Raw genomic sequence first — 11,564 nt, 5'->3', positions numbered from 1 at the left:
CTGGAGTATATATTTTTAGTTACTCTTCATCATTTATCATTCAAATAGTTTATGCTGATTAGAAGCAGTTTAGAGGTAAATGAGAGCTGATAAAAAAAATTATTGATTTGCAGTTGGTGGTGGAATTATGAGAATCCACTGTTATGAAAATACTATTATAATTTCAATGGTCTCGATTTAGAACAATGGACCTAATAAGACCTATTTATAACTTTAATAATCATATGTAGCACGTACTAAGTTCTTGTGATCGTTTGTCTATACTAATATATTTGTATAAGCTCTTTTTTATTTATTAAATATTATAAGAAAACTATATCATTAGATGTAAATGAATTATACAGTGGTGAATCAAAAAATAAGTGTAAAAATGAGAAGTAGAAAACAAAAACCTCAGGGCTGGGGTCTTGCTTAGTGGTAGGGTGCTGGCCTTGTATGTGTGAGGCACTGGGTTAGATCCTCAGCACCTCATAAAAATAAATAAAGGCATTAGGTCTATATACAAATAAAAAATTAAAAATAAAGAAAAATACAATAGTCGTTAATATGGTATTATGTAAAAAATGTGGATGTGTAACCGATGTGATTCTGCAACTTGTATTTGGGGTTAAAAATGGGAGTTCATAACCCACTTGGATCAAATGTATGGAAGACGATATGTCATGAGCTTTGTAATGTTTTGAACAATCAATAAAAAAAATTTTTTTTAAAAATAAAGAAAACAAAAGCCTCTCTCTTACTGTTATACTTTATTCCCCAAACAAATTAGTTTGAAATAAACTAATTTGTATCTTTAATATTTAAGACTGCTGCTGCCTGTGTTTGGATTATTAAAGTAATTATAGAAAAGAACAGAAAGGCATGAGGGTCAGTGTACAAGAAAAACTCATATGGAGCCACAATGATGAATGTCTATACATAGAAAAAACAGACAGAGTAATGTAGATGAATCCAAGACCCTATTCTACTATTTAGAGAAGACAGTAGAATTCTAAAATAATATAATAGTTATGATAGCAGATTCAGTTTGATGGCAAAAACGTAACTGAAAAATAGTGTTACATCTGAATTGAACTATCACTAATAAAAAGAGAAGAATGAGAAACTAATGTTAAGTTTCAAGCAATATTCTTCAATAGTTAAAAGACAAAGAATGGGCTGGGGTCATGGCTCAGGGGTAGAGTGCTCACCTAGCATGTGTGAGGTATTGGGTTCCATCCTTAGCACCACATAAAAATAAATAGTAAATAAGAAAGTAAGTGATTAAGTAAATAAATAAATAAATAAAGGTTTTGTGTCCAACTATAAATAAATAAATAGATAAATATAGAGTCAAAGAATAATCAGAAGAGATTTGAACTTAAAATGCTATGCGATTTTGAAAGGAGTTCATTGGTAAGATTTGCTAAAACAAGTGATAGCAAGGTATGAGGAAGAAGTCAGATGTGAAAGAGTGGAGTGTACCTCTTTTTATTTCATCAAAATGAGTGGTATGCTCACAACAGGGAATATATTTTAATGTATTTCCCTTTTAGTGGCAGTAGACTTGTTGATCTGCATATGTTTTATTCATAGTGAGACTTTAATGATAGCAATTGTTTTGTAAGGCAGTTGACCATGATTAACATTAATCACTAATCTGGTTTGTTGTAGAATTGATTCCTACAGCCACTTGGAGTTAAAATGTCCAAGAGACTCAGCCTTTCCCTCGACCCTCCTTCTCTCCCTTCTGCTTTTTTCTTTTTCCCTCTTTATTTTTTTCTGCATGCTTTTCTTTTACAATACATAGTACTTATAGGAAAGATCATTTATAATCAATAATCCAATTTGTACATCAGTTGTCTTTTCCAACATTGAGTTGTGGCAGTGGATAGAATAGCAAATTTTCATCAAGAAAAAAAATTAAGTTAAAAATATACATTAGAAGACAACAAATCTCACATGTACATAAAAATATAAAACCAATTTAACTGAAAGTCTTCTTTATACCCCTGTGCTACTAAAATGTGACATTCTCCATTGGTCAAATAGAAAAATGAGGGCTACTTTCAATAATGACTAACAAGTCCCTGTCGGTTTCCTCATTTTCTGTTCTGCTGCCTCTACTCCCTATTGGTTTTCTCTTGGAGTCCTCTCTCAATATGTTAATTTCAAACATATTCTCAAGTTCTGAATCTGTTTCTAGGGAAACTGCTCCTTCAAAAAAAAGAAGAATGCTTTCTGAGATTTCTGGGTACTTGATGAATAGCATATAAGACATCCAATAAGTGATTGTTTTATAGAATTATCTATACATATGCAATATCCTTATAGAACTATTTAATCATAATAGAATAGTAACTTCCTCTAAAATATTTACTGAACACCTATATGTATAAAGCAGTGTTTATAAAAATACCAGAAAAATACCACTTCACAAATAGGATGCATGAATATAAAGCAGTATTCTCTAAAGTATCCAGACTTGTCCATTAGACTAGGAAATACCAACATACCTAAGGTGTTCCATGTTTTATTTTTTACCAGAGAGAGCATCTTCAAGAAAATTAATACCCTATGGAGAGCACAATGATATTTGGCTCCTCTGCAGTGGTCTGACAGGAAAAGGATGAGATGACTAAACATTATGATGCAAATGATAGAAAAGTCAGATGGCCTGCGATCCTAGAACTTTTGGTACAAAGCATCTGTTTTTACCAAGGATAAGGTATGTGCTAGCCACAAGAGAGTTAGCATAGGTTTATGGTAAATGCTATATGAGAAAATTTCTTTAAGATGTAAAAAATCTTAGGAGACTGTTTTTAAGCCCTTTGGGTATAGACCAAGGAGAGTGATAGCTGGGTCAAATGGTGGTTCCATTCTCAATTTTCAAAGAAATCTTCATGTTGCTTTCCATATTGGCTGCACCAATTTGCAGTCCTACCAGCAATTATGAGTGTGCCTTTTTCCCCACGTTCTCTCCAACACTTATTGCTGTTTGTATTCTTAATAGCTGCTATTCTGACTAGAGTGAGATGAAATCTTAATTCTGATTTGCACTTCTCTAATTGCTAGAGATGTTGAACATTTGCTCATATATATGTTGATCGATTGTAATCTTCTTCTGAGAAGTGTCTGTTCAGTTCCTTGGCCCATTTTTTGATAAGATTAATTTTTTTTTTTGGTGTTTAGCTTTTTTGAGTTCTTTATATACTCCAGAGATTAGTTCTCTTTCTGATGTTTGAGGGGTAAAGATTTACTCCCAAGATGTAGGCTCTCTATTCACCGCACAGCATACTACAGGGACCCAGTCACATCAATGTTTATAGCAGCACAATTCACAATAACTAAATTGTAGAACCAATCTAGATGCCCTTCAATAGATGAATGGATTTAAGAAATGTGTCATATATACACAATGGAATATTACTCAGCAATGAAAAAGAATAAAATTATGGTATTTGCAGGTAAATGGATGGAGTTAGAGAAGATAATGCTAAGTGAAATTAGCCAATCCCCCAAAACCAAATGCTGGATGTTTTCTTTGATATAAGGAGGCTGATTCATAGTGGGATAGGTAGAGGAAGCATGGGAGGAATAGACAAACTCTAGATAGGGCAGAGGGGTTGGAGGGGAAAGGAGGAGGCATGGGGTTATTAATGATGGTGGAAAGTGATGATCATTATTATTCAAAGTACAGGTATGAAGACAAAAATTGGTGTGAATATACTGTGTATACAACCAGAGATATGAAAAATTGTGTTCTATATGGGTAATAAGAATTGTAATGCATTCTGCTGTCATATAAAAAAAGAAATAGTTATGTATCCCCTTACTCCTTTATTTTCTCTCTTTTCACATCCTAATCATGAAAAGGTCATAAACCTTGATGTATCATGACAAGAAAACACAGGCTTGTCTTTTAATTTCAGTATCAAAATATGACTAAGACACATTCTCTCTCACACATTTTATTTATTTGTTTGTTTGTTTAAATAAATTATTTATTTATTTTTGGTACTAGGGATTGAACCCAAGGGTGCTTGGTGCTCAGCCACAGAGCCAGATTTTCAACCCTTTTTATGTTTTACTTTGAGACAGGTTTGCATGACTGAGACATTCTTTGAATTTGTGATGCGGCTCTTCCTGCCTCAGCCTCCTGAGCAGCTGGGATTCCAGGCATGCACCACCTCACCTGATAAAGTTCTTTTTTAAAGGATTTTATAGTCTTACAAGGGAGATCTGCATCCAAACAGGGTATCCTGGAGTATAACCAACCATTTTTTCATACTGTAGAATTTCAAGCATCTGCTTTTATAATTTATAATTTATAAAATGCTCAAAGTCATCCACTACAAAGGAATAGTCCATTCAAAGTTCATCTCAGCATCTTACACTTATTGTCTCAGTTTTCAATGGATTGACACATACATACAATTCAAATGCGTATTCACACACCCACTCCCACCCCCACCCCCCCCACACACACACACTGCACACAAACCCTCTAAGAGCCATTTAAGCATAGACAACAATACTGAATGGTGATGGGCAGAATAGAGGAGGTTTTTAGGTCCAAACATCATGCACGGATTTAAGTAGAAATGTAATTAAAATTGTGATTTTCCTCCAAAAAGATATTTTCACGAGCTGCTCCATTTTACTTGACTCCAATTCTGTGTCACCTCAACATTTAGTCATCCAGGTGATACCTTCCCCCTTATGATATTTATGATTTCTGTCTTAAGAGCAAAACTAAGTTTTTTTTTTTTCCAATTTCCCCACATAACACCGTATCTCTCTCTCCAGTTTCTGAGGCCCATAACTAATACCCACATCTTGAAGGTAATCCTTCTCTTTTAGATACTTATTAAAATAGCTTACTATTAAGACATGAAAATTTTTACTTAAATTCTGTTTGAAACTCTTACCTAATACTTTGGTTGATTGATGCTCTAATTTAGATAGCTATTATGGACATTAAATTGCACTACTCATTGATCCTTTCTTTTGGGGGATAGAAGAATCTGTTCCTCCAGCTCTGTTTATAGTTTGCCAGCTGAAGCTAGGACAGATGAATGTGCCTCCCCTACTTTCATAGGTGATAACCCCAAGCCGAAGAGAGCCACTTGCCCAAATTTGAGATAACCACTCATAAAAGCAGCCTGTAGCAGTGCATTATTGATGTTGGGGTATAAAGACCCAGACTCCTTGTCACATTTTTTTTTCTACCTTTGCTCAGTCTTACTTCCTTCACAACTCTACCTGTGTTGATTGTTCTTAATAACTTTCTTGGCACACAGACTCTACAGGCAAAACTTACGTGTTGATCGCTGTCAATAAATTTTCTGCACACAAATCGCTGCTCCGGAGTTTTATTTCCTGGGGAGCCTAACCTTTAGTATTGACAAGATTGAACAGAGGATTTGAGGATCCTGTTGAGCTAGATTTGGATATATTGCCATCTGTGTACTTTTAGACAGTCAGTGTCAATTTTGCACTAGGCAACTGAGAAAATAAATAGGAGAGAACAAAAGATCAAGTTGAAGATAAGATGTAAAAATCAATGCACTGGATATATCTTAAAGCAGGAGGTAAATATTTCCTTGGTATTGAGAAACACTTGTCCTTTGGTTTCTAGGAAGGCCAAATTTATTTTTCTCAGTACTTCTTTAAGACTCCAATTGTTATTCCTCCTCCACCTAGTTTAACAGTTGGATTATTTCATATGTTAAATAATTAATTTGTCTAAACAATATTTATTACATTTCCATAATGTGCCAAAGAGAAAATAAGATATCATTGACAAGAATACAGGCGATTTTTCTCAGCTAATGGATAGGAGACAGTCATCAATGATGGTGCAGAATACAAATCCAGATAAAGAGTCTAATGTTTGATCTTGTGTGTTGTGTTCAGCATCACAATAAAGATCGGTGCATTTGGAAAGTGGTAAATGAAGTGGGGAAAGAATAAAGTGTTTGACAAATGTTAAAAAAAAAAAAGAGCTTTTAGAATATGCTATTGATTTTTTTTCTTAATTTTCATGTACAAGGGAGAAATTGATGATTTTATGCAAGATCTAAATTCACACTATGACTATTAAAATGTATTGATCACCAAGCCTGCTCTAGGCCACATATTTTATTTCTGGCATACCATGGAAAACAAAATAGATTCATCGTTTTTCTTGTATTTTTGAAGAAAATAGGCAATAAATAAATAATTAATTAATTATGTAATATCGGGTCGTGAAAAAAATCTATTTGAGGTTAAAAAGCAGGATAAGAAAATAATGACAAAGGATGTTCATTAAAAATAAGTCATCAGAGAAAATTCTGAGCACAGACCTAATAAAGTCTAAGAACAACACATAAGGACAATGATATTTATTACAATCATATTTACACTTCGGAATATTATATAGACTCCACAAATGGCTTACAGGTGTAAGCTGGAAAGCCATCAGGAAACAGACAGCATTTAGAATAATGATCATGCATAAGTCCACCATAGTTGAGAATGTAGGAAGGAAAGAGCAAAAAGTAGAAGAAAGAAAACCTTAGCAGGTACTTTGCCATGGTGAAGCAAGAAGAAAGTCCAACTGAAGTATGTTTACAAGACTATAAAGTGTTGAAACTTGTGAGAGCCAGTGTAGAAATGGCAATTTTGATCAAATTTACTTGGACTACAACAAAAGATGTATGAGCTTGGATTAAATAGGCACATGGGATCTAAGGAGTTTTTAAGGTGGGTTATAGAAAACATTTTGTTGGCTGGTGAAAGATGTTCTTTACGGTGATAAGCTTGATGACTTTGAGAAGAGCAGAAATACTTAAAGAGCAAAGGTCTTAATTATCGAGAAATTAGTAGACATGGAGGAATTCACTAGGGACAGGAAGAGGGCAACTTTCCAGGGTCACAGAAGTGACACCAGTTAAAAGTGAGATTAGTACCTCAAAAATTAACAGGAAGGCACCTCACCAGATTTCTCCCAAACTCTCTCCTTCAATTTTCTTCCTCCACTGGTTGCTAAAACAACGGATTGTCCCCTCAAAAAACAACAATAAAGATGATAACCTTGGAAACCCTTTCCTTTGTCATTAAAACCCAACAAGACTATTTAAATCATCTCTGAGTCTGCTACACTCTGGAGGCATACAGACGGGAACTTTAGCAAGGTCTGGCTCTAAGAGCCTGGATGGGGGAGGGCCATTCCCTGGGTTTGTCTTAGTGATAGTGGTGATTCTTTGTGAGTGCAGTTTTTATATTGTTCAGTGTTCTGTTAATTCTTTCTTTGCTAATTCCTTACTATTCCAATCCCTGAGTTAATAATTCTTTTAAAATAAGTTCTCCCAGTTCAAACCACAATGTGAACTCTCTCCCAATTTTAATCTGGCTGATGTACTTTTTATATCACACAAGAGGTGAATCTGAAATTTAAAATTACATTTGGTAAACACATATTCATTGTGCTTTTATACTATGGTAGTCATGAAATTACTTGGATCAATATTCTATATCTTCATTGAACAGTGAACCCATGATTTATATTAGTGTATTGCTTAGTGTTCAGAACTTTTTAAAGTGATAATATCGATTACCCATATGGAACTAGGTTCTGCCAGGCAGCTTATTGAATACTTAGAAAAAAATAATTCATTCAATAAACAGGGCATTTTCCATATTTGATTTGTTTTTCTAGGTCTTGGAAATAAAGGCATGAATTAGGTAAAGTTTCAAATTTCAATAACTACTACTGATAAAAATTAATTTTACTATTGCAGTTTTGGATATGTTATTTTTCTAGAGGAAATGACTGTGTGTAAGCTTCAAGTTCTTAGAAATATAAACATTAATTTTGTGCAAAATGTATTTATTTTTCTAAGCTGTATTATTTATCACATTATGTACACCAAGTTCACACATACTATTGGAAGAAATAAATAGCAAATAAAATTATATTATTATTGCATCTTTTAAGATCTTATGTGACAATATAAAAAAAGAGACTTTTTAAACATGTTTCAAAGACAGTGAGATTAAAGTACATATAATAATGATTTCTATTCACTGAAAGTCACCTTCCAAATGTGTGATTTTTCACTAGGTCACAAGTTCATAAGTTCACTGTCTTCAGATGAGAAATATTAATGGGCTAATATTAGTCATATTGGTGCTTCCATCCCTTCCTATTCCAATTTTGAAAATTATCATCACAGAAGAATTCTCTCTGCTCAGAAATAATGAACAATATAATTATTTTTTGTAAAAGTTTCTTATCCTATTAAAGCTATATAAAACATTCTTTTCACCATTATGTGAAAAGTAACTGTGATCTGATAGGATTTTAGAGATAACACAATCAAATAATTATAAACATGCATAACTAAAATGTATATAAATCATAATCAAAAACATGCAAAAATTTGTACTTAAGGTTCCTGGTATTTTATTATGCTATTTTATATCTTGCCTTCTTTATTCATATGACTATTTACATTTGGTTTTACAATCCTGTGTATAGTAATTAATAGAATTACATGGTAAATGAGGCTTAAAGATTATCCCCATTATTTTACACCAAGTTTCTAATTTTTATATTTTTCTTGTTGATGCAACATTTTCTCTTATTATCATGACATTTTCCTTTTATTACTTAAATGCTTCCTTATTATATATAGGAAACTAAATTTTGTCTAAGAGTTGTGCTTTTGCCTTTAATAAAATATTGTTGAAGTTTCCTCCAAAAATTATCCAACAAACCATTGTGCAATGCTCCATTTACATCATATAGCACCAAAGTTTGCTTTATCATTTAAACATAGAAATAGTGTCTACTACTATTTATATTGTAAAACTCATTTTCCTTCCTCAAATCTTATGCTGAGACTCATATTTACATTTTTGTTAACATCATTCTTCTAGTCATTTCAAATAGAATCACTTTTAATTTATCTACAGTTTCTCCCTTTTTCTGACTTTCTGCAAGCACTAACATTTATATTATCCATTAATTGTTTTATCTGCATTCCTTCAGTCATTGCTGATCCTTGCATAATTCATGCAAAGTCATTTGCCAAGTGTGTGCTGTTTAGGTGCTGGGATGCCATCATGCAGGCTTGTTTTTTATCCCTGTTGACCTATCCCTTTACAGCCTTGTAAAGATATCTCTCTTGATGCTCTAGCAGTTTTTCTGTCTATATTCTATTATGTCCTATCATAAATCAATTGTCTTTCCTCTACTTATTTTTATCCAGAAGCATAGATTAATGTCTACTAAACAGTAGAGGTAATGAGGATTTGTTAGATTAGTTTATGTCTTTGTCTGGTTTTCATTGTGCTTTTACGTAAGGGTGAAGTCCTTCTCAGTACTACTGGAAAGTAGTATAATATGTGGGCTTCTGAATCTCTTAGCCAAGGCATCTGTTGCATTAAATATAATTATCTCTTTTCTCAATGCCAAAGTCTTAAGCATTGACAGTAGACTACATGCATTTGTACAATCCTGAACATGCATAGCAATTCAGTTATTTTTCTTCTTCTATAAGTCTATAGGACTTTTTTATCATTAAATTTTATTCCTCCCATGATGTGATATGGTGTCACCAAACACTTGGTGTTTCCTGCCACATTAATTGGTAGGAGTTGCATACTCCAAAATTGTAAAAGAAGCACTCAGGGAACGGAGTAAGAAAATGTCATACCTAGAATAAAGGTTCATTTTCAAAGGGTAGCAGCAGGAAAGTGGAGAAAGATGGCTTCTATTTTTTTTTCTTTTTTTAATTGTTATTATTTGGTACAGACTCTACTGCTTTGATTTGGGGCCAAAGAGTGGAAAAAACTTGTAGATTCCAGTGCTTTCAGCCATGCAGGACTGATGTTTTTTCCTAGAGTAAAAGGAGATTGCCACCAATGGATTTTACAAGTGTAATTTATACTAATTGCTATTTATCCAAAGTTTTAGCATTTGTTTTTCTATTGGTCTTAGACTTGAAACTTTAATGAGTTTTTATGTGTTTCCTGCTTTGGGAATACTTTAGAGGAAAGCATGAAGAAACTAACTCCATATAAATTCAGAAGTTGCTCCTTTTTTTTAACAGTGTAAATATTAAATGGGTTTATTTTTCTTTTTGTTTTTTGAACATTCCATTGAACAGTTGATTTATTCATAGATTCATAATGCCATATGTTTTTTCCCCTTTTACTTTTAGGACACCAAAAGACAAACATGTTTTGGAACTTTAATAAGGAGAGAGAAAAACAGAAAGAGAGAAAAAGCAGATGAATTTGTCTATGAGCATGTACAGCACACAGCTGTGTTTACTTTCTTTTGTATCTTTAAACATCGGTTTAATATTACCTTTCCTTTTTAACATGAATACTGCTACGGGTTGCCAATAGGCATTTTGGACCATTTTTAAAGCATCACAGGAAAATATGCCCACATTGGCAAACATTTTTCTTTTCATCTTAGTTATTCCATTTGTGATCATCTGTATTACAATAAAAAATGTACATTTCAAATAAAACATGATTTATGTTTTTATGTAAATATGACCAAAACTAATCCGTAAGATGAAAAAAAACCTAATTGTTTTATAACATTAAATTGAAAAGCTTAGGGAAAGTCATGCTAATACTATAAAATATTATTTTAATATGCATTGCTAGAAGTACATTACTTTTGTAAAATACGTAGCATCTATGTTTCAAGGCAACTTTATTAAAAACAAAAACAGATATTTTTATCTCTTGAAGGCTTACTACCAGCATAAAATACAGTAACCAATAACAACAACAAAAGAAAAAGACACATCTGCTGTGGCTTGTCCAGATTATTAGGATGAAATGGGATGTGTGATAAGCAAACGTGTGCTTAGGGAAAGAGTGAATAATTCACATCTCCAACAGAGCCTGTGTTTGGGGAAATCATCAAAGAAACAACAGACCTAAATAGATTATGATTAGATCAAACATGAAGCATTAGTTTTTAAAAAATCAAAGATTGTCATTTAACATGTTTTCTAAAGTTTTCAATTTTACTCTTAGATTTAGTATAAAACCAAAGAGAGGGCTGGGGATGTGGCTCAAGCGGTAGCATTCGCCTGGCATGCATGGGGTGCTGGATTCGATCGTCAGCACCACATAAAAATAAAATAAAGATGTTGTGTCCACCGAAAACTAAAAAAAATTTTTAAAATTTCTTTCTCTCTCTCTCTTTCTCTCTCTCTCTCTCTCTCTCTCTCTCTCTCTCTTTAAAAACAAAAACAAAAAACAAATAGAATATCTCTGGCTTAGAAGTGTCATGACAAAAGAACCTGAAAAAAATTATCATTTTGAAATTTATTTCATCCACATAACCTTGTATTTTAACTTTTATTATCTTTTATACCAATATAGTTGGAAAACAACTTCTCAATGACAACATGATCCTCAAATTATAAAGGACCAGTTTTAGCTTTTTTTGTTTGTTTGTTAACTTTATTATGGTATAAAAGCAAGATGTAGTCAGTAGAAACCATGCTCTGAATTTTAAATTTAGATCTTTTCCTGTGCTAGGGATATGCAGTACAATAGTCTCA

The sequence above is a fragment of the Ictidomys tridecemlineatus genome, chromosome 6 (genome assembly GCF_052094955.1).
Source record: "Ictidomys tridecemlineatus isolate mIctTri1 chromosome 6, mIctTri1.hap1, whole genome shotgun sequence".
Lineage (NCBI taxonomy): Eukaryota > Metazoa > Chordata > Mammalia > Rodentia > Sciuridae > Ictidomys > Ictidomys tridecemlineatus.
This window is presented reverse-complemented; position numbering follows the sequence as displayed.